Source organism: Falco biarmicus, chromosome 4 (genome assembly GCF_023638135.1).
Source record: "Falco biarmicus isolate bFalBia1 chromosome 4, bFalBia1.pri, whole genome shotgun sequence".
NCBI classification, from domain to species: domain Eukaryota; kingdom Metazoa; phylum Chordata; class Aves; order Falconiformes; family Falconidae; genus Falco; species Falco biarmicus.
In genome coordinates, this window is record NC_079291.1 from 41,854,935 (window position 1) to 41,878,114 (window position 23,180).

At 36.8% G+C, this 23,180-nt stretch overlaps 1 protein-coding gene across 1 annotated transcript in view; it reads right to left on the reverse strand.

Moving 5' to 3' along the window:
• The window catches only part of NEBL (nebulette), a 269,698-nt gene that overhangs the window by 97,167 nt on the left and 149,351 nt on the right, over positions 1-23,180 (reverse strand). The gene's annotated exons all lie outside the window — the stretch shown is intronic.

Here is a 23,180-nt window from a genome sequence, read left to right on the forward strand (position 1 = left end):
TTTGTAATCTCAAAACCAACCTTTTTCAATATGAAGTCACTGACTCCAGCTGCAATGAAACTGAAAGATATCCTTATGTTGATGGATATAGTGTCACAGTGTTTGCTTCTGTAAAACAAGCAAGGAAGTATTACAGGACCAGTTAGAGTAATCAGCATTTTAACATTATTTTTCTTTCCAAACTGTAGCTTGTATACTTCTCATGTTATAGAGGTCACAATTTTGAACTTCATCTAGTAAAGTGATTCACCACTACACAGCTTTGCAATCAGGCAAAGATACAAAGAATGTGTGCTCTCAAAAAACTCTTCGAAGAATTTTAAGTACTTGTGCCCAAACACAATGGCCTTGGAGCTTATTTAAAAACAAACGTTTCTTTACAAAAAGAAACATTTCAAAGAAGAGGAAAAATACAGCATCTGACTTAGTTAAGGTCTGAATTAAAAAAAAAATATTGAGAACAAAGGCACAAACTCCTTTTAGTCTGCAATTATCACGAGACAGAACTCTTTATACATTAATAGTACAGAAAGCGTCAAGGTTTTCCATTCTTCTATTTCAAATATAAGCTCCTGAAGTTCAGTTTTGGAGTGGCACTGCTGAAGTTCAGGTTGAAACCTAGAAGCCTTGTTTGTACAGGTGAGAATTACCTGTAATATATGCTCACTACTTTTGGAGCTCAGGATGTTTGCTCCCGGTATAAACAAATGGTTTAGCCTTCTAAGATGAGTATTCACAGTAACGGGTCATTTTTTTAAGATTATGGCCACAGCAAATATATCCCTAAACAACAGACTCATGCATGATTTCAAGGACCACATGTTAAGGAGACAGGAGTAGCTACAGAAGTATCTGATAGAAATGCAGCACCAGGGCTGCATTTGGGGATTTTTTTGATAATACTGCAAGTGCTATATTCTTCAAGCACAGTTAATTTCCTTTTCCTTCCTATGTTTAATAAATTTTTTAAGTGGAGACATTGAAAAATATTTCAGAGTAGAAAAGAGCTATTAGTAGCTGCAAAGCTTGCTAAATATGGGGGAAATCTGCTGCAATTTTTTGCACTGGAAAGCAAATATGGTCAAAATGACATAGTTAAAACTGTTTGGGTTTGGGGGGAAAAAGGAGGTGTTCAGCTTTTTAACAGCTTACATTATAACTGGTGGTTTTTCAGCAGCTGAACATACCAAAATTTATACATATGTTGTGGTTTTCCTGCAATGGTTTCTGCATAATAAAGATTTGCTTTCTCTGTAGCTTGATCACTTTCGATCAGACCTGAAGTGGTCAGGCCATTGGACTAGATGGTCAGCGTAGGTCCCCTGCAACTCAAATATGCTATTCTATGATCTTTAACTGCTTTGATACAATTCATTTTTTCCATTTTTGCATGACCTGGGTCAGGCACAAATTTGCTATGTCCCATGTAACTTCTATAATGCAAGGATTGCAAGACAGCTGTTATAACTCATCATATTAAAGAAAAATATAATACTAAGTGCAAAGGGAGTAAGGGAAAAAATACCACAGCATCAACTAACCATATATAAGTTATTCAAAATGGCACTCTTTTCATAGCATGCAGAGATGCAGAGAGAGACTATATGACACTGAAAGCTGCCTTCCTTTTTTTCACCCTCCTTAGAACACTGAATACTGTCAGAAAATATTCACTGTGCAATAAAGCAAGCCTGAAAATTAAATATATCCAGATACAATTCAGAGAATACCTTGTTATGTCCATTTAAGAGGTGCACAGTTTAGAAGTGCATTAGGATTCTATTAGCAGCCTGCAGGTCAAGAACAAGCTTAGGTTACTTCCATAAGAGGCAATAAATAATCTAGGATCAGCAGGCACGTTTGGCATTGCAAATGTTTGTGTATGTTTACAAATATTTTTAAAACTACCCTAAAAATACTAAATCTAATCTGAATAAAAACCTAGCTAAAATGCCGAGCTTTACATTCCCAAAACAGTTAAGCATGCTGTATTAAAGATTACTTTTTACCTGCAAAACCTGCATTTTTACCAAAACCTCCAAACTGATACTTCTGAACCATTTTCCACGGTATATAATGAAATAATCTGTAGTCACTTGTTCTAGCATGAAACGGCACAGATTACTCAAAATCCAATTTTACAGATTTTTAAGAAAACACTGTAATGGACTGCTAAGCTATGTATGCACGGTATTTGTATGCATACAGGGCATGGCAAAACTGGGATGTATTATTGCATTATAGATATCTTAATATGCACACAAGGGGGAGAAATGGGTTCTTCAGGGAAGTATCTAGTATGAACTCATTCAAATTTTTTAAGTGAATGCTGCATAGCTCCACATTTCCGCTTCCAGCAACCCTGCATGGATGTTTCACATCTCAGTTCAAATCTAGCCTTAAGAATGAGGCTCTGTTGTTGAAGAAGCTACAGCAAAATCAAAATCACTGTATGTGGTCTAGATTGTTCACAGAAGCACAGTATTTGCAGTACACAATTTTCACTGTATATGAACTTTTGATAGAGAAGACAAGCCTTCTAGAAGCAAACTATACGATTTCTCCTACGAAAGGAGACAGACGAGTCTTCCCACACCTGCAGCCATCATTCAATTGTGTCAATGTACTATTTTTTGACACAGAACATTACTCAAGTATTTGGTCTAAATGCGTATCTGCTGAGGAGGCAGAAGGGGACGAAACATGGGGTATAAAGGAGCTCAAGTCCCCATGAGTATGAGTTGGCCCAGCATGCAGCTGGGTCCGGCACACAGTTGTGCAGCTTGCCTGTTTTGATCGAACACAGCTGCATCCACATCTGGCCAAATCCCCACCATCTCCTTGTCCCTTTATCAATCTTTTCAGAAATACAATTGGGAGATGTTAGCCCAGAAAGTTAAAAGGCTTCATCCCATTTTGGCCCTGATATACATAACAGCTTAGCAGTGGCGCCCAGTCCTGTTACTGAACAAACAATACCACTGGACTTTTTTAGCATAATCCCCAAAAGCTTTCTGAGATCTACAATATCCCCATGTACTGTTGAGCTGAAAGAACTTCTTTACCACTTCACAGAACAGCAGAAACTGTGCTTGTCCAAGAAAAAGTACCAGAAATGTCAAAATCTCAAATGTATTTAATGCAGATGTCCTCTGAGGTACTTGGAACATAGGCTGCAAGTTAAGGGCCATGGTATTTCAGTGGGAAAGTCTGCATAGCATTATAGTGAGAGGCATACACATATTACAAATATACTCCTTTCAATTCTGCACTGAAAACCTAGTAAGAACGGAGGCAGAGTTTTAATGCCTTAACTACCCTGCTTCCAGTGAGTTAAAAATCAACCCACAATCATCCCTGTAACAAAAATGTTATTTTCTATTCTCACTGGACAGACACATGCATCACTGAAATAAGTACAATTACAAGATGTCACAGCTGGTAGTCTCTTTTCCAGAAGCACACAAGGCATTTGTAAGTGCTGAGATTCAATTACTTCTAATTTCTAGAAATGTTCATCTATCAGACTGGATGTTATTAGCAGCCCTGCATAAGGAAGTTCATAGTTAGGCTATCAGCACCACAATCACAAACAAAAAGAAAGCGAAGGATCCCAGCCTGCCAGTTTTGACCTCTCCTGAACATGAAACTCCAATCAGCATTAAGAAAAGAAATACAAGAGATGGCTCCCTTTAGAGAAAAAGCTTACCCATAAGCTTGTTATCTGTCAGGTCATTAACACTGCATTTATCAAAAGCACTTCAGAACCTGCAGATATCTCATGGTTCTAAGCTAAGATCTTCATTCAATTGAACTTACTTTATTTAAGGTTTCGGTACAGCAGAGAGTGGCAATGGTATTTTTAAAGACTAATACAAACCAGATGTTAGGATACTGACTTGTGAATCCCAGAAAATGTAATGAATTACCAATGCCTAATAAATACATATATAGAGACTTTTTTTTGCAAACACATAGTCATGGGAGACCTTGTCTAATTCAACTGGATCTTGATGACAGAACATTTAAGATGCCTGTATGGTACAACCAGTTTCACAAAATAATATCCAAAGTAATCTAGCTACCTGAAGCAGTGTAGCTATGTTAGCATGACAATGCCTGAGTTAATACACCTTCCCACACAGCTAATTATCCTGAGAAATGAACCCATTCAGAAGGCAGCAGTATTTATCATGGCACAAGATTGCGCCACGCCGATGTAACCTTAGCTGTGATCAGCAGCAATACATTGAAATAAACTAGCATAAAGCTTTTCCAGATAATAATGAATTCTAAAAAAAAACCCAAAACCTCAGCTTCACTTTTCTGACAATATTCGTAATTGCCTACTACATTTGCACAATAGTTTTGAACCCTCAAAAATGGTATTTCCTAAATGGGATATACAGTTTCACCTGGTGTTTTCTCCCAATTTTTCATTTGTCAAGAAATTAAATCCTCAACAATGGAGGAATTTGGTGTTTCCACCCCCTAGTATTTTCAGCTTAACCAGAAGCCTGAAAAATCTATCGCTCCTGCAGCTCTCTTCACAAGTTGATGCATCAGGAGCTGAGATGCTACATTTGACTATATCGTAACTGTTTAACCCACTCTACCTGACATAGCTGCGGCATCTCTGTTTCTTGCCAATTGCATAAAGCCCCTTTCCCCTCACTCAACTGTCCAGCTAGGTATGGGAATCCACCAGAGCTCATAGCTCTGTGGCACAGCAGCTGAGGCTCTTCAGCACTCCCCACCTCTTACTAGTGCCATTACGACAATGAATAGTCAAAATACTTATTCCTTTACCTACAAAACTGGGGCCGTGATGCTACGCTCGTTGAGAGACCTGCAGGCCAGTCCCCCGCAGGCAGTGGAGGGCAGCACGCAGCCAAGCCACCCCTCTGCCCTGCAGCTTGTGGCTCTGGTTTCACAAGGCTGTTCTAGGTAAGATGGCCAGAAAGTGAAATTATCAGCTGACTGGGTTACCGTGTGGGGTATCCATAAAAGCAAAACCACATTCAGCAGCAGAAGGATTCATCAGGGAAATTATGGCTTTTCTCTTCAGACTCCTTAAATGCAGAAAACTCTAGATAATAGACCAGTTTTCCATTCACAGAATTTTCATTTTATACAAAACTAAAGCCTGTGGAAGAAGGAGCCAGGACTCTGTAATAAGAATTTGGAAATTTTGCCTTGCTATAAATCACAGCCAAAGTTATCAATGACTGTAAATAAAGCCAGTAATAAACAATAAATCCTAAAAAAACTAAAGATACTACCTCCCTCTTTTCAGTGACTTTATATTCATATACAGCTTACTGTAATCTGAAATAATAGAAAGGTATATTTATCTTTATATACAGACCCTTGCACTCATTTTCTTAGCCATATAGACTGGGCATGTTTACTCGCTAGGAATCTTTGTTGTGGCATTACTTCAAATTCAACTGCCTGAACAGACAGAATCTCCTGGAGCAGGAAGGGAAAATTGGGCCTTGCCCACAAACTTAATTTCCTTTGTAATTACATCCACCAGACTATAACCCTCCCTTACTTAATGAAGGCATTTTTCTAGAAACTAAACCCACAGTCGTTTGGTTTACTTGTGCTTAATTGAGTTTCTTCTTCATATTTCTGCACTTCTTGTGTTTTGATAGACCTGATACTGTAACTTCAGTCATACTCTCTCTGGAGGGAACAACACCGTAACACACACCTTTAAAAAAACCTTTACAACTTTAGTGTTCTAGAACATTTCATGTTACTGATTCTCAAGCAAGTTAAATTTGCATTAAATTGTTACAGACAGCTAACACGAAAACAATAACTTCTTCACTGACAGTTATTTAAAATCATAGCTTTTAAATTTCAGAATACTCTTCAGAAAACTCCAATAACTTCAGAAAAGTTATTCAAGTAACTTTTTGATCAAGACAAATAATTTCAAGTCATAAATAATTGCTGGAGAAGGTCTATTTTGAAATATCTTCAGACACAAAAAAAATAATCCCCTAATTATGTAAAATATACAATAAACTTATTGTGCTTAAAATTACTGATTCTTAAATAGCTCTCATTTGGGGGGAAAAAAATACTAGTTCACCTGTTTTTTCTACTTTGTTAATTATGCCCATTATAAGATCTAAACAAGAAAACAAGCTACACATACTTTGTATCCAGGAGGGTTTAAATCTGGATTGTCATAGTCAAGATTCTCTCTTAGCCTACCATTCTATGCACGACAGGTTAAGACAACAATATGCAAGAGCTGTACTATGAATTCAGCAGTGTATTAGAAGACAAAGCACTTAACATATAAAATGCACATTCAGAAAATATCCATAATTTTCAAGATTGAGAGTTTATAATGACTGATGGATAGCTCACTCTTTCTGAAAAGCTGCTGTGTCAAAATAGTCTACTTGAATAAATATTATTTTTGAAGTGCTTATAATAGGCTACAATGGATTTGGAAATACAACTGTTAATAACTCTGTATTGAAAAGAACTTTCTAACAAAGAACCCTACACTGAGGGTTCTCTGGACAACCTAATCCTGTAATTGAGTTCGTGGTTGCAATTCAGGAGAGCAACTTACAAGTTCTTAAGCATTAACTACAGTGTTGAAGAATATACACAAAGAATACAACAGCTACCAATAGTAAGTCACAGGAATGTCAGATCCTTACATACACTCTGTTTAACAATGATATATACAAGTTTCCATGACAACACTGACAAGATGATAAAAACATCTTCCTCCATCATCCACAGAAAAATACATTTCTGCTTATATCATTGATGAAGTGGCAAGCACCTAATTTAGAAATGTCAACTTGCATTTAGTAACATGTTTTTATATTCAGAGAAATGCACATCATATTTTTAAAAGATTTAACTGAGTATCTGAAGCAGATTTAAATGGTTCGTTATGTCATTTTTTTAGTCTTTTAAATAAAGCTACATAAATCTTTACCTTTTGCTTTAGTCATGGTCCATATTCTAGCTGCAAAATTTCAGCTTAAATTTTTTTTACCCCCATAGAAATCTCTTTTGCATGGATCAAATAAAAGCTGATCTAGCATCTCCCAAAGAAACAGTGCAGGTTTTAGCAGGAGTATCTTATTTTTAAATTGGCTTCATTTTGCTCCATGATTCACAAAAAAATTAAGAAAAAATGCATAAAGCAGTTCTGCATTATCAGTTCCCTAATTTGCCTTCGCGTTAGAGCATCATCTTACTCCTAGTCTGTGCTGTTTTATTCAAAACAGTAGTGGACACAAAACTGGCATTTCTTGCTCCAGCTACTTTATGGTCAATCCTGGGACCTGGTTATCCTTGAAAACAAACAAATTCAATTACATCAGTGGAACTTAAACTTGCGGTTATTTCAATACTAGGTGAGCATAGTTCTCAATCTATGAAGTACCATCATAATACTTACTAAGATCTTGGTTTTCACATTTTACTATAGGAAAAAAACAGTTCCCATAAATTAATAATAAAAATTTCAGCCTACAGTGCTCTTCATATAACACTGTACATCTAAATTACCACATTAAAGCATACTGAATTACAGTTCTTCAAATCAAGGAAGGCTAATGTCTGCACCATGTGAAGTAATACAGCAAGTACTCTCCGAGAGGAAGAAGGTAAAAAGAATAATATAGCAATATCTTGTACACTACAAATGATCCAGAAATACTATCTTTGGGCATGATCACTTGTTACTGTTAGCAAGGTTAAAGAAAAATAGTTACTTGATATTCATACAGCTTCTTGTGGATAGAATTTTAAGGAATTTTGTAAATACGGGGCTAGAGCCTTTGATAGAGAATACTGACACAGAGCAATCCCAAGTCCTTTCCCTGTCCTCAAGCATTTGAGGAGTAGGCTGGAGTCAGGGTTAAGTAAGAACAGCCATGGGTAGCTCTGATTAAGCCTAATCAAAATACCTGCTCCTGATCATAGTGCTGACCCATGGCTACTTAACAATCATGCTATGGACAGAGGGGTGAGTGCAGCAGACTTGATTTGGGGAACAAGCTCTCTTAAGTCTCCTTCACATCTGGAATTTTGTAAAGAGAATTGAGACCAGGATAAATAACTACTCTACAGAACTGCTCCTTGCTATGTACCTGAAAATACACGATCATCCTATAATTCTGTTTTACAAGGTGAAGAACAAGGGGCCATTAAGTTAAAGCAGCATCTCCATAGTAACAAAGGAAGCCTGTGATGAACAAGATTTCTTGACTCCCAGCCCTACAGTTTTAATGCTGATATCACAGAACTTCTCAGCAGGGTTTTTCCTGGCTCTTTTTCAGTGACATTTGTGTTAAGTCACTTTCAGCATAAACTAACTCTTAACTTCTAATACTCTATTTACAGCACTGAAGATAGTAGAATGTTCTAAGAAAAAAACTATCTGATAAACAAATCTTTTTTTTTGTTGTGTTAATATAGCTTAAAAATATGAAAGGAAAAACTGGGAAGAGATCAGAACACAGAGCAGTCTTTCATTTAGGACCTTATACTAAATTATAATTAGAAGCGATTGGGTTAACACGCAGCATAGTTAGAATAACAGTGTAGTAACTTGTTCTGCAAATTAATTTCAATGTCTATTGAGTTATCAGTAGTAACTATTTGGCATGAAACAAGTAAGATAACCTCTCTGAAACCTGGCATATAGAAAGAGAGAGAAAATATCACGTTCTCTCCTTGCCTTCTGAAGTCTAAATTAAAGTTGTATTAAGATGGTTTTATGTTGAGTTCAAAAAAATAAGTGACATTAAAAAGTGAATTTCAAGTCTAGTTGGGTAAGGTTCTATTTACATTGCATTTCTGTAAATATTTATTATTTTTTTATATATACATAATCCATTACCAGGGAATTAATTTATGTTAGGGCCTAAGGCCTAGCTTTGAAGAGCTTTTAGTCTTTTTATCTCCCTGATGATCTCATGGGAAGCCTGAGCCTGCCTTTCAGCAAAAAAAACTCCAAAGCCTGAGGCTGCCTCTGGAAGAGCTACATTTGCCTTCAGGTCTGTGCTAAATGTATTTTGGCAGCTTTACTACAGCTGAAGAAATTTTTCAATCTCATCAGAAAAGTGTACGCAATAATGATAATCTGTAATACAAAACTGCAAACCCTGGGGGTGGGAAGTGCCTAATATTACATACATGGATGCTATTCTACAGTCCCAGAAGTAACTACACATTTCACTTCCTTTTAACAATTTTAAATGATCTCTTTGCAAGATGAAGACACAGCTATAATATTCTGTGTGTAGACATTCAAAATATGTCAGACTCAGCTTCCCCAAGCTTATATTTAAATCCTAGGATATTAACATCCAGTGTAGCACAGCACTTGACTAATGCTACCCACAGGGGTTTTCTAAGATGTTAGAACTTTCTACAGCTAAAAATCAAAATTAAGTAAAAAATTAGTATTAGCGTGCAAGTCCTGTTAATCTTACGTTGGCTTTCAGCCTAATAATGAGACTAATCTTATTGTTTCACCACCATTAAACATAAAACAGCCTTTGGAGCAGCACCCAGAACCTAGCGACCCTGCCCCTACTGTGTGATAATCAGAGGACTGAGCCAGAGAGCCCTGCTCCCTCCCGAGACCCTTCTTTGGCCCATGAACCTTCTGTTCTTGTCTACACCATGAACTGCAGCAAAATGCCTGTCAGGACCCCCATCACAGTCTGGATTAGGCCACTCAACTGTGGGCTCAAATACCTGTTGGGCTGGAAGCAACACCTACTACTTCCTAGAGGAATGCCATCACAACTAACGAACAGAAAAAAAAGGTCATAAGCCTTCCACTCTCTAAACACTCAGCTGAGTTTCTGAGCGAGCATGTTTGGAACACATACGCTGCAGTTGCAGAGTGGCAGGCAGGCTCCAAATTCAACCTAAAGACTTCACATGGGGGGTTCTGATGGGTTATAAGCAATGGACACTGTTGGGAGGATGCTGAATACCTGCACAGTGCTGTAACAGATCTGCAGATTCTGCTCTTTGCTTACACACATTGTGAGACAGTTTTGAAAATTATATTCTGTGTACATCTCAGCTCAGCATCCAAATCTTCTGTGGATGCCACAATCTTCAGCTTCTTAAGAAGACAGGTTACCGGACTTTAGTTTACGATATAACTGCAGATAGAATATTTTTCGTATCAAAACTGTTACAATGATGGACCAGTGGATCAGCCCCAGTAGCTTTTCTGAATAGTATTTGGATAACTTCATAATGACATAGAGGTAGATGGAGATACCATTTATCAGAGTAGCAGCATTTGAAGTTAAAACACAAGACTAAAATTTTTAAAAAAATAAAAGCAATTGTTTGCCAAATTAAATTTTTATATGAAAGTTGTCAGTCACTTTCAAACAGGAGAACAGAAACCACCCTGCATGAAACTGCTAACAATCTTAAAATGGAGAATAAATAATTACCATTCTGTCAAGACCAAGTCTAGAGAAGTGACACTCCAATTTCTAAGACTCAACTTTCAGGAAGCATAGGGTTGCTTCAAGGACAGAGCTCCTGAATCTCATAGAATTAAAAAAAAAAAATCCTTAAATACAAAATCATAAGATAAAAAAAAAGATAAGCAAACCAGAGAAAATGACTAAGTGGTTTAAGTCTGCACTGAGGTTTAATGACCCTGAATGAGATGTTGTGTCTCATCTTGAGTCAAAGTATTAATATTTAACTTCTTAAACTTCAATTAGCTTTTTCTTTGAAGGCTGCTTCTATTTGCATTTTAACTGAAAAAATGTCATCTTTATTCCAGTTATGATTTAATAGATGCACAGATACAAGTTATACAAGCAGATAAGTGAATTTTCTCCATATATAGAAATCTAGATGAATTTGCAATTTGTCCAATTTAATCAAAATCAAGTTTTGTTACATAAAATTTGGTGTGCCTCTACTTCCTGCTCAAGTCTATCAGTCTTCGCTGCTTTGCTTTCATTTGAAAAGAATTTCTGACGTCATTTGTTTCTTCTAGTGTAAAATGACTTGCAGACAATGCAAGAATATGGACACTCCTCATAGATTTTTCTGTCCACTGCCAATTATAATTCATTCTGCTGGAGACTCAAATTAATGATGTGCTTTCATCCACTACTCATCCCTTGTATTCTAGCCACATAAGAAAGGAAGGAGTGTTTAAAAGTAAACATGCTCTCTGTTCTAAAAAAACACCAGCAGCACTTGTCATCCCATGTAGATAACCTTTATCTTTCCATCAATAAGGACCACACAAGTAATCCCTAAGGGTCCAGTTTTGTCAAATCAGAATTATGTTTAAGACCAAATACATGTGAAATTCTCTGCCATATACATTTCTCATGTATGAAAATGGTAGAAGCCATAAACAGTAGAAAACATTACAGGTGCTCCACACACTATATAACTATTCTCAAGCAATGTAAAATAGCATAATTGGCTATGTATCTGCATTATTACATTTGAAGAAACAACTGCCTAGTTGTTTTCTGTGCTTCAGTATCTATATTTTAGTCAAAAGCATGAATATTTACTTGTACAATGCAAAGGAAGTATTAATATTAACGTTTACAAATTCAATACTCGGTTTAACATTACCTGACTTCTTTTACAGAGTATCCTGAAGATAACCGCTTCCAATAATTCATTATAAAATAATCTATGACAAATAATTCTCATTATTAACAGGTTAATTTCATGCAAGCTTTGAAACAATTCACACTCAGACCACAATAACCTGAAGAATACAAGACTTCAGAAACCTGCTTAATATGAGTTAAGTCATCTAAGGCATTGAGACAAGAAACTGCTGAAATCACTATTAACATAATCCTTATTTTCACAACTCCTTAAGATGGGCTCTTTTCAGGTAAGCTGCAGATTAGCTGATATGTATTGATTACCAATGTAATAAACATAGGTATTCCAGGGTCAAAAAAAGGGGTTGGTTGTTTTTTTTTTTAAGCTGGGGAAAACTTGGAAAAAAGGGTAAAGTTAGATAAAAATTTAAAATCAATTAGGTATAAATAGAAGACCAGATCATTAAGTAAATCTCAGTTTACAACTAAGACCCTGGTTTCTTTCTTTCAGAGGTGGTGTTATCCACAGTATGGTTTAGTTTACTGCACTCTGAACTGCAGAGTATACCCTGCCAAAAACAGTAAATGTACTCATTGGTATGAAAAAAGTCTAAACATAGATTCTCCATCCATGGGAAAAATAATTTGGGATGGAACAATGTTCCTCTGGCACCTGTTATATATGTAATATGCATTATTTGTCTTGATTCAAATCTAAACAGAAAAATACAAAAGGTTTTCATGTCTTTGCTCATTGTGAAAGAGAATAGATAGGCTTTGAGTCAAATACTGCCAAATACTGTCTGCCAGTATTTATGGTTCATAAAGATGCAGAAATCTCTTCTACGTCACTTATCTGAAAAAGCAATGAGACTGTAAATCCTGGTTTTAAATGGACAGCGCTATGTTTTTCTACGTGGTTTCTCAGTCTCCCATCACCTCCTTTCATTTAATCTTTCGTTTAATAAATAATTAAAAAAATGTTTTGTCTTTTTAAGTAACGAAGAAGTGTTTGTTCAAAACGTACTGGCATGAAGAATTTGTTATCCATTTATCCTGGGCAGTCCAGTGGAATGAGTGTTCAGAATGATGGACGGTGTTTGAAATAAAGAGAAAAATTGAGTGAGAGTTGACATTAGTAAAGCTCTTCTTTTGTTGTAAGTGAATATTAATGACTCCTGCTCAGTCTTTCATCAAAAAATCATTCAGAATGCTATGCTATTGGAAAAACGCTCCACTTGGAGAGACGTACTCATATCATACCTGAATCAGAAGTTGGCAACAGCTACAACAATACAAATTTTTAAAGCACATCTTTGTCTTCTGATTAAGTCTTTCATAGGCTAAGCTTAAACAGCATGCCTTCCACGCCCCAGCTTGTGATTTTGAAAATGTCTCTTTGTACCTATACTCTTAAAACTCAGTTGGAAAAATAGAAAATAAAGACAGTTTAAGACAAGGATGATTGTGGGTGGCAAACAAAATATTGCATAAAAAGAGAGAAAGAATACACAGATACAAAAACCTAGAAAAGGAATTATCTCATAACCAGGGACAGTCCTCAGCTCAGCCACACCATTTACAATTTTTTTTCAATAAGCTCATGTATTCTTTTTCCTTTTACCTTCCACACTTTATTAATTTTTTAGACTGTATATAGTACTGTAAGAAATTTAACTTAAATTTAATCTTCAGTGTTGTTATATTCCCTTCCATTGACTTATTTTAATTCCAAAATTCATTTGTAATGACAGTTTTTTTCCTCTCAATTAACAAATGGTTTGTTAAATGCTGTATTTACATCGGGAAATGCCTTTTGTGCAGAGATGCTAATACCTTTAGGCATTCTATCTGCCTTAGCTCTGTATTTTTTCCAGATACAAAAACATTTTTGTGGGGAAGTGGTAAAAAGGATGTTTATTTTTCCTACAGATAGCTGCAGCCACACGATTTCCTCCATACCACTGTGGCTTCTTATTCTTTTTTCCAACATCCATTCACCAGCAGTGCTTGGCTGCATGAAGTCCCCACCATCGTTTCAGATTTATGGAAGAAAGAAGCGGAAGAAAAAACTGGCAGTACAGAACCACCATTCTTCCCTCAAAATCTAAAGCTGAAAACATTTGTGAAAATATGGCACCATTTGATACTTTCAATAACATGTTCTTGTGTTTGTATGGTGTAGTTAAAAATGGTTTTTACTTAAATCCTACAGCCAGACCTTATTTACTGAAAACTTCTGCCACACACTCAACTTTGGATAGGACGTGGTACAAAAGCAATTCAAGATGCCAGAGTGACTATTACACTGCCTCTGCCTCTGTCCTCTCATCCTGCCTCCAGTCTCTGAATACTGTAAACAACACCAAGTTCCTCCTAGCCAGACTGAATGAACCTCAAGAATCACCAGGTTCACGCTTCCCTTCCCCAACTCTGTCTAGTCGGAACATAATTCACGGGCTATGCCATACTAGCCGGTTCTCAGACATCACCGCCATTCCATACACCAGTTCACTTTGTGAAGTGAGGTAACTTTGGTTGAGACCACCTACATGGAAAATATACTGTGTATCCGATGATACTGTGAAAATCAGAGCTGATCTAACACATGACAATGGTAATACCATGAGCATGATGTCTGCACTAGCACAGGGTTTATATGACAAGGAGCTGAAGAGGGTGAAGGGGAAGAAAGGTCAGCTTTCACAAAACTGTCAAGATGAAGACAGCCAGCGAAAACTGCAAACTAGTTTTCCAGCTCTCTCAGAGGCTAACCTCTCATCTGTTCCTGCATCACCTCCATTCCTCTCCCACTGCTATCCTCCTTCCACAGGTGCCACATGCAAGTCTCTTACATCTGAGCTGAAGCACGCTCACTCTGGGCACATGAGAGTTTAAAGACTACAAACTTTAAAATTTCTTTATATATCAAATATGCTCCAGTGCTAAGTCAACTAAGGCGATTTAATTCTTCTGTGTTCTGGTCAATGACCTTTTTTAGACTGGCCCAAACAAGCAGATACTGCCATACAATACATAGTAAGACAACTATTCCTGCAAAGAATGTATGACCATGACTAGAGCAAGCTGTCTTATGACAAACATAATCTATGGAGCTCAACTGAGTTCATACTTTTCTACCTCATAAAACAGAGTGAACACCACCAAGAGAGACATGAAGCAGTGCACATTCACTTTCAAATTAAATCAATAGATGATTGTGAGTACACAAAAAGCAGATGTGCTCAATCTCAAGATGTCAATTTTACACTGTCACTCCTCAGATCAGAGCTCTACTTTTAGCACACAAAAAAGCTGAAAAGAAAACATAATTCTCCAGAAAATTTACACATAGGCCAACTTCTTAATCAGTTCATATGAAATGACACAAAATCAATAACAAGAATTAAGAAAAAAAAGTCTTCCAGGTCACAGGAACAATTATGGGACAAGAGCAGGAAGTTTATGGCAGATACATTTGATGTGCCAAGATGCGTTAGAAGCTGGAATGAACTTCCCATTTCAATTTATAATTGAAGGTCAGCCTTGAATACATAATCATGGGGTGGAAAGACAAGTGCTTGACAATTAAAATACAGTAAATACAGTATCCAGGTTATTAAAAACATTTAAAAGCTATACACAAAGATACTGGTTTATGTAATTTAGGATTTTATCACCATACATACGATCTTTACTGAGGATGACTAGACAAACTAAAATTTGACATTTCCTAACTAACCTTACACATGTTTGACAATGCATTCAAAGTAATGTTTTCTATAGCATTCTGTATGTAGTTTTCCAGTTCATTTTCCCAAAAACTAAGCGGGACTTCCATTAGATAGCACTGTACTGACACTCCAAGCGATCTCTACTCAGGTTGCAGCATTTAAACCCATCACGCAGATGTCTGCCACCTGAGCTGACAAACCAAGAACAGGCTGTTGTGTCCTTTCCCATACATCTCAATCTGCCAGTCCTGCCAGGCTCAAAATAGCTCCCTGTCAAAGTTAACATTTCTGTATCTTTCCCCAAAAATTAATAATTCTTTCCAAACTGATAGTCCCAATTTACTTGTCCAGATCGTCCTACTTTCCTGTATGTCCAGTGAACAATACCAAGTCCCAATTTCAATGCTTTTCCTTTTCAGCTTTCTTCAGTCCTCCCTTTACATATTCCTGTAAGTTTGTTCTGTCTCCTTTACAGAGGAATCACCTGCAGCCAGCAGACAGTCAAGGCATTCATGGTACAGGAGAGAGAAACTCCCCAGTCCTGTTTCAGATATCTCAGCTTGGTCCACTATGCAGCAGTCCAACATCCAGCGGCAAATGCAGAGGCAATCCTGAGTCACTGTTAGCAAATTCTAGCTATGCTATATTCCTAAAGCAAATTAGGCAGACATCAATAGACAAACACTCATCCATCCCATAAAACATCATCCTCTCCAGCCTCGTTTCTTTTTTTTCTTTTTTTTTTTTACAACAATAGCAAATACAGCAGAAAAAACCAATGAAGTTTAAAAATTTTTGAATAATTTTTTTAAATATAAGCAAAGTAATATATATTTTCCTTAGTCTTTGGAAGAGCTGTTCCAGGATGATAGCTGACATGGAAGTTTTCAGTTCCAAGTAGCTAAGTTAGACAAAAGTAAGCATTTAGAATAGAAAGTACTGGGCAAACAGTGCAATAGATAGGTCCATCAGATCTATTAGCAAAATCTGTGCCTCAGAGTTTACCTCTGAACTCCCTGATAAGTACTGATGAAAAGGTACTGTACTTGGTGGAGGACCTGTCTACAAATAAAAGAAGGGAGAGTTACCAGCAATGGAAAAAGATAACCATGGCAAAACTAGACTGATGAGAAATTACAAACTACCAATAACTTCTGACACGGGAAAGGTATGGAGCCCCCATTACTGAAGAGCTATACTGCCTTAATCTGTATTGTTGGTTTTAGAAGAGAACTTGCCTACCACAGGTTTGAATAAACAAACTATTTAAAGTTTATAACTTTATATCCAACAAAACAAACAAACAAACAAAATTGGTATTTGTCTTCAATTCTCACTGAGTTACAGACAACGACTGTAGTCTATTCCTATCCAAACCAGTATCTCCAGCAGTAATACATGTTGTTTTGGCTGGCCATCGTTGTTTCCAATGAAAATCAAATCTTGGCAAGTACTGTGACTTCATTCAAGATCTTTCAGTAAATCACAGGACGTCTTGGAGAGGATAAAAGCAAACCCTGTCACCACTGAGTATGCTACAACATAACTAAGACTGACACTGTGATTTAGGGATATTTAATTTACCATGCCATAGCCTTAAACAAAAAGAACCCCAGAAGGTACCTTCTCTTGTTAACAACATGGTTGTTCTCAATTTAAACAAAGAAAATTAAGATTGTATTTCTGGTCACATTTATGTGCTTCCTGGGTACATCCTATTACAATGCACAAATGCAGCATTAGGACGGGAAGAGACCAGAGTCACATTAATCTAATTCTAACCCAGTAACTTTTGTCTTCCCCCAGCTCTCTCCCCCTGCTTCTTCTCTGAATCTTTCATTAACTACTCTTTTTCTTTCTGTCCGTTAAAAAAAAAAAAATCGTCTGAAAGCTATGAATCAAAAATGTTTCAATGTCACCAGATCACCAAAGTATCAGAGATTAATATGGTTAATATTCCTACTTTGGCACCCCCATTTCTCTAATTATGTTTATATTCTTCCTAATTGATATCATACTATCTGGCTGAATTGCAAACTACGCTTTCAGACTTTATTGAGTCATTGCTCAGTTGTCCTCATCTGCAATTAGGTCTCCACCGCCCAAGGTCCTAAGACCTGCCAAAACTCCCTCCCCCTTGAACAGCTTATATTCTAAATACAAGTTGATGTTAGCCTTTACCAAATCCTGAACTTCACCGTTTATCTTCTGTACATTGCAATTGTATTGCAGAATTTGGGTTCTGCTAAGAATAAACATGAAAGCATAATAATACATGTACATTTCTGTAGCATTCCTCGACATGGGATGCCAACTCCTCTTAGATGTGAATGGCAGCTTCTGTTTCAGATGGGGGTTCTTCCCTCACCTAGGAAGAATATAAGTTATCTGAGGCCACAGAAAAGTCTACAGAAGACCAGCAAACATAGCCAAGTCCTTGAACACAGGACTGTGCTTCCACTTTCCCAGTGTATTCTTTCTGACCAACAGCACATGAAATTCAAAGTCACAGCTGTATTCAAAACATCCCAGAGTACAAAGTCTACTTGTATGCCTCCCATTACCTACCAGTTTGGGATCTTTTTTTTAATTTACAGTCCTAACTCTGTGTTGGATTTGAAACAAATTTTCCCCCACTTACTCTCCTTTTACATTTCTAAACTTCTATGAAAAGAGGAAAAAAAATACGGAACAAAATTACTGTGAGCTCTCTGCCTTCTCAGCATTTTACTGGTGTCCTTGAAAAAACAAGGCAAAAAGAAGATACTCTTAATGTACTAACGTCAGAATAAATCTCATGTCTCTGCTGACTAGTTCCATTTCTGAAACATTTTTCCATACAAGCAGTGGCATATGAAACCAATTCCTTCTTTCATAATTCTGTGTAACACTACATTTTTTCCCCCATGAAGTATATATAAAAAAACCATCTCCTAATTCAAAAAGAGAAATGTCACAAAAGTTAAACTCAAAATGAAGATCTGTAATCTTCGAGTCTCAAACGTGCTGTTTAATTTCAGAAACTATCATATCAGCAGTTTTGGAACACCCAAGTAGGAAGCGCGCTTTTATTAATATTCCACAAAACCAGTTACACATAAGTAACACACATTGCCCAAAAAGCAGTCTAGTCCTTCCCCTTAGTAACAGGACCTATTTCAAGCTTTCTCCAAGAAAAACACATTTGGACTGTACACAATATTCACTACTGCACACTATACTGGAAATCTGTAGTGATCACTGTAATTTCTTGAAGTTACCATGCAGGCATGCTTTCCCTCCTAGGCATCTCTCTAAAGGAAGCGAGCCACTGGTAATGACATCTTCTACAGAAATGCCAACTGATGCCAAAATGACACTGAGTAAGTGACCACACACTGCCAAACTCAACTGGAAGGTCAATAACGTCACTAAATACTGTAAAAGATGTGTTCCATTTCATTTGTAATTCAAAAGATCAGAAAAACATGGTTAACACTAACACTATTGAAAAGGCAAATATAAATTATACTTTCCGGTTTTTTTATTGAGTTGTTCTATACGTAATTGCTTAAAGTAATTTCTTTCAATGTGCTGATAAAAGACTTTTCAAACACCTCTATAAAAGCAACAGAAAAGAAAGTACCTTAAACCTGGGCGCAGGTAACAGGCACAATAAATGGACATTGTAAACATGCATTAATAAAATTAAAGAAATACTTATGTGGGGGCTGTTGTACTGACTACTGAAACTTCAGCTGGTAATGGAGACGATATTACATTTTCTCAGTCCCCTGTCAAACGTACCTAATTAGAGGGAATATACTAGAACTCCTTAAAACTGAAGAAAACATAGTACTGAAAACCTCAGGTTCCCAGGCAAAGCTGTATTAAACTGGAGTTAGGACTAAGTTTGTATCAGTAACTTAGGAGCTGACCGATTTTATCATCAGTCCCAGAAAACACCAGGTCTGATTTTCCACTGACTTGTTCTTTAGAGGTGCAATCCCCATCAGCTGCAATGTCAGCTCCCCAAACACCTCCCCACCATGCCCACACCTCTGGACCTACCCTAGCACCTCCTGTATCCCATCCACAACTGAAGCAACAAACAGCCCAAGCTGCGCCTGGTCAACATTCCTCTGGGAGACGAGGCAAAAAAACCCCAACAATAACAGTTCTAATTATCCCAAAATAAAACATAAACAAGGAATATTCAGAATTACCGTTAAACTTAAAATCAGCCAATGCTGAAATCATGACATCTCAGCCAAGAGACCACTGTGATACGTATTCTTAACTTTTCGTCAATAAAAACTCCTAAAATTTCACATATTCCTGCATCATAGTATAAGCATAAATACACAAATGCATTTTCCTGTAATTACATCTAAAAATGAAAAGCCTTAATCTACATTTTTTTTGTCATCATTTAACAAATTTTGATCTGGCAGTGACAGGGGCCATGGCATTGCTAGACAGAATACTAGGGCTGCGGAATTTATAATCATTCCACCCATTTCCATTACTACAGAGTTTTTCCTTGGGGGAAGAACAAGAGAAATGTACTTCTTGTGGCACGATCCTCATATTTTCCAGCAATCTCAATCTATTTCCATTTATTTTCCCGTATTTTCTTTCAAAAAAAAATTCATAAAGAGGAAACAACTTATGGCTCTAATTCACCTGGAATTCTGCGTAACAACTTTTCACATCCCTAGGGATTTACTTATGGCTCTAATTCACCTGGAATTCTGCGTAACAACTTTTCACATCCCTAGGGATTTCCACCACTGTCAGTACAGCACACTGTAAGTATATATTCTTACATGGAAGTGCATGCATCAGCAGAGATCAAATTACCTTTAATTACAGGGATTTCTACTTAACTGTAATCATATTAACAAATATGCAGGAACAGAATACAGCCCAAGCATATTTAGCGTAACTTAAAGTATGTAACTACTTTGCTTTATCTTTAGAAGGTGGCAAAAAAAGATTTTATCTTAGGAATTATACAAGAATTCTCTTTTTGTACCTTCCCATGTTTTTAATGTAGTTTTTACAGCTACAGTCTTGCAATGAGCTCCATGAAGATCTGCCTTTATGCAAATTACTAAAGAATTCACAGTACAGGCAAAATCGTGCACCCATATGAATTTCCTCATAGAAGCAGTGCTTAACACTATGATCAAAACTGTATGCAACAGGAAATGAGAAATGCAAATTACCTATCTAATTTGAAGGAAAAAATGTATGTCTGTAATTGGTATTTACTAGAAATTGTCTCTATAATTTTGAATAACCCAGAGATTGCTCTGTGCGTAGAAACAGACCTGGTTTAAGCCTCTCTAAAAATAGAAGACTCATATCCAACTTACTTAAACTACTAGCAGGTTATACATGATTCACAAAACAATCGCTTGCATTTTGCAAGTGTTATGCATGAAACAGCCAAAGTGCTAACCAGCAGGGACTTACAGAGGCATCCTCTGACTGTGCAGAAAACAAAAGCCTGATGACCACTTCTGATTCTGGCTCACAAAAAGCCTAATAACTCCAGACATTATTATGTGGAATTTAATTGATTTTAATTTATGAGAGAATGTTTTACATTATGGACAAAATGCAATGGATGTCTCAATGTTTGCCACTGATTCTATAAAAACATTGTCTTTATTCATTTCTAAGGGAAAATTTATATCCCTATGAGCAATGAAATTGGTAACAGAGGGTCAACACAAGCATCTATTGTCATTGCAATGGTTACAAGCACAATAAGCATCTCCACACACTCTTAAACCGCTTCCTCTGGCTTCTTGGAGAACATTTTAATTGCACAAATTCGATACTTATGCATCCATTTCGAAAATCAGAGATCGTACTACAAAACCCACATTTGATGAAAAGGTAATCTGCATGGAAAATGCCAAAAGGCATACACAAAGTAGTATTTCACATACCAAAACAAAATTATGAAGTCTCTGCAAAATTAATTTCATCCATTATCTACAAAAACCAGATTATAACAGGACAATTTTTCTCTGTAGAAAAATGCACGGAAATTGCAGCATAACTTTTATTTAAGAAATTTAATGCATTTCCAGTATTATCTCACATATTGTCTTTGAACCAACCAATTAAACACTAAAATTCTTCTCATTTTCATTCTTTGTTATAACTGGCACCAAAAAAAGCATAAGAAGGAACTGTATAAATACAACCTTTGGCAAACATTTTCTGTAAATTTTCACCATTCATGAACAGGAGAAAAATAGAGGGACACTTTTGCCTAAATTTTACCTTTTTCTTCTAACTGTAGTTTTAAAAACTCATGTAGGAATACAGAAGTGTTTTCTGCAAACAGCATGGAAGAAATCCAATACTAAAGACAAGTGAATAAAGCCACAAATGACTGATGTAACACAATGAAGGTAACATTTTAGTACCTTCATAACTTTACTAGGACTGTGCAATCAGCAAAAATTTGTGATTTTTCTTTCTGAACACAACAAACTAGGAATTGTTTTGAAAATGTAAAACATCTTTAATGCCCTTTGAAATCCTCAATGACTTTGCTACTAAGCACAATCTTCTCCTAAATTGCCAACCTCTACTCTCCCATTATCAGCCTCCATTGCCTGAAGAACTCTTATCCCCTGTAGTCATGAGAAGCAGTTTCACTGATGCCTGGAGGCTATAAAGCCCTTTGAAATTGCAGAAATGTCCAAAAATGAGTTTTCTGTTACTTCAAGACGCTCTTGGTGGGTGTATCAGAGAATTCCAGTTCCACTGTGGGACAGTATTTTGTCTACACAAGAAAGGCAGGAGAAAGGCCGCTAGAAAACTCTTAAGGTTCACAGTCCTTATAAGCAGGATCCACATTTAGCCTACGTACAGACCAATGAAAAACAACCAGACCATATTTCAGAAGAATTTGCTGAATACCCTATGTGAGGGGAAACATTTCTTTCTTTCAGCATGAATTCTGTGCACAATGATGCACCACACTTTTGGCACAGCTAGAACCAAAATTCTCACAGTATTAATACAATTTATTACAAAAGAAGAATCAAGGATGAACATTAAGGGTCAGGAGCACTAAAGGCTGTAAACTTTTAATTATCCATCTGATATGCCTCTTAGGTCTCCCAGCATCTTACAGAAAGGGACTCAATCATCTTCTTCAACCCCACCTTTGGTGAAACTGTCTCCAGATACACAGCAATTTTATTAGTCTAAACCAAATTAAAACCTAATTTAATTAGATCAGGTAAGCCTTTTGCATGGGGGCTCTTAAATCACTTTCATCACGCATGAGAACTACTTTTGCTACCTACATCCATTAGCTCCCTAGCTCCTCCTAGCTAATATTAAACATAAGTGAAGTTTCACAATTTTCTTAAGCCAATTTAGAACTTCATTGTCACTTAAAAGGGCAATCCTGTCCTCTCCCTGTCTTGCCACACAGACAAATGGGAACGTATCTGGCACTGTCACAGCAGGCACCAGTAGCACCTCTTTAAACAGCAACGTAATGTTAGATCGGCTCAAGATGACTGTCACATTGCAGCCTGAAATGCATCCTTTTGGTCAGCCATCAACCCTGTGAGCACAATGACCCCTGCAGAATAATAAGTCTTTCACTTCTAGGAATTTTTTTCTTTGTCACCCTTAATTCCTGCAAGTTAAGGCAAACCCTTCTTGAATCTACCTGCTCTGCAATATTTTGACCAGTTTTCCTGCCATGAATCCCCAAACAGTAAAAGATGAGCTTCTACTCAGAGAACATAAGCATTACTTAGCCTTAGCAATAACAAATATGAACTTCTGACAATCCCCATGGTTA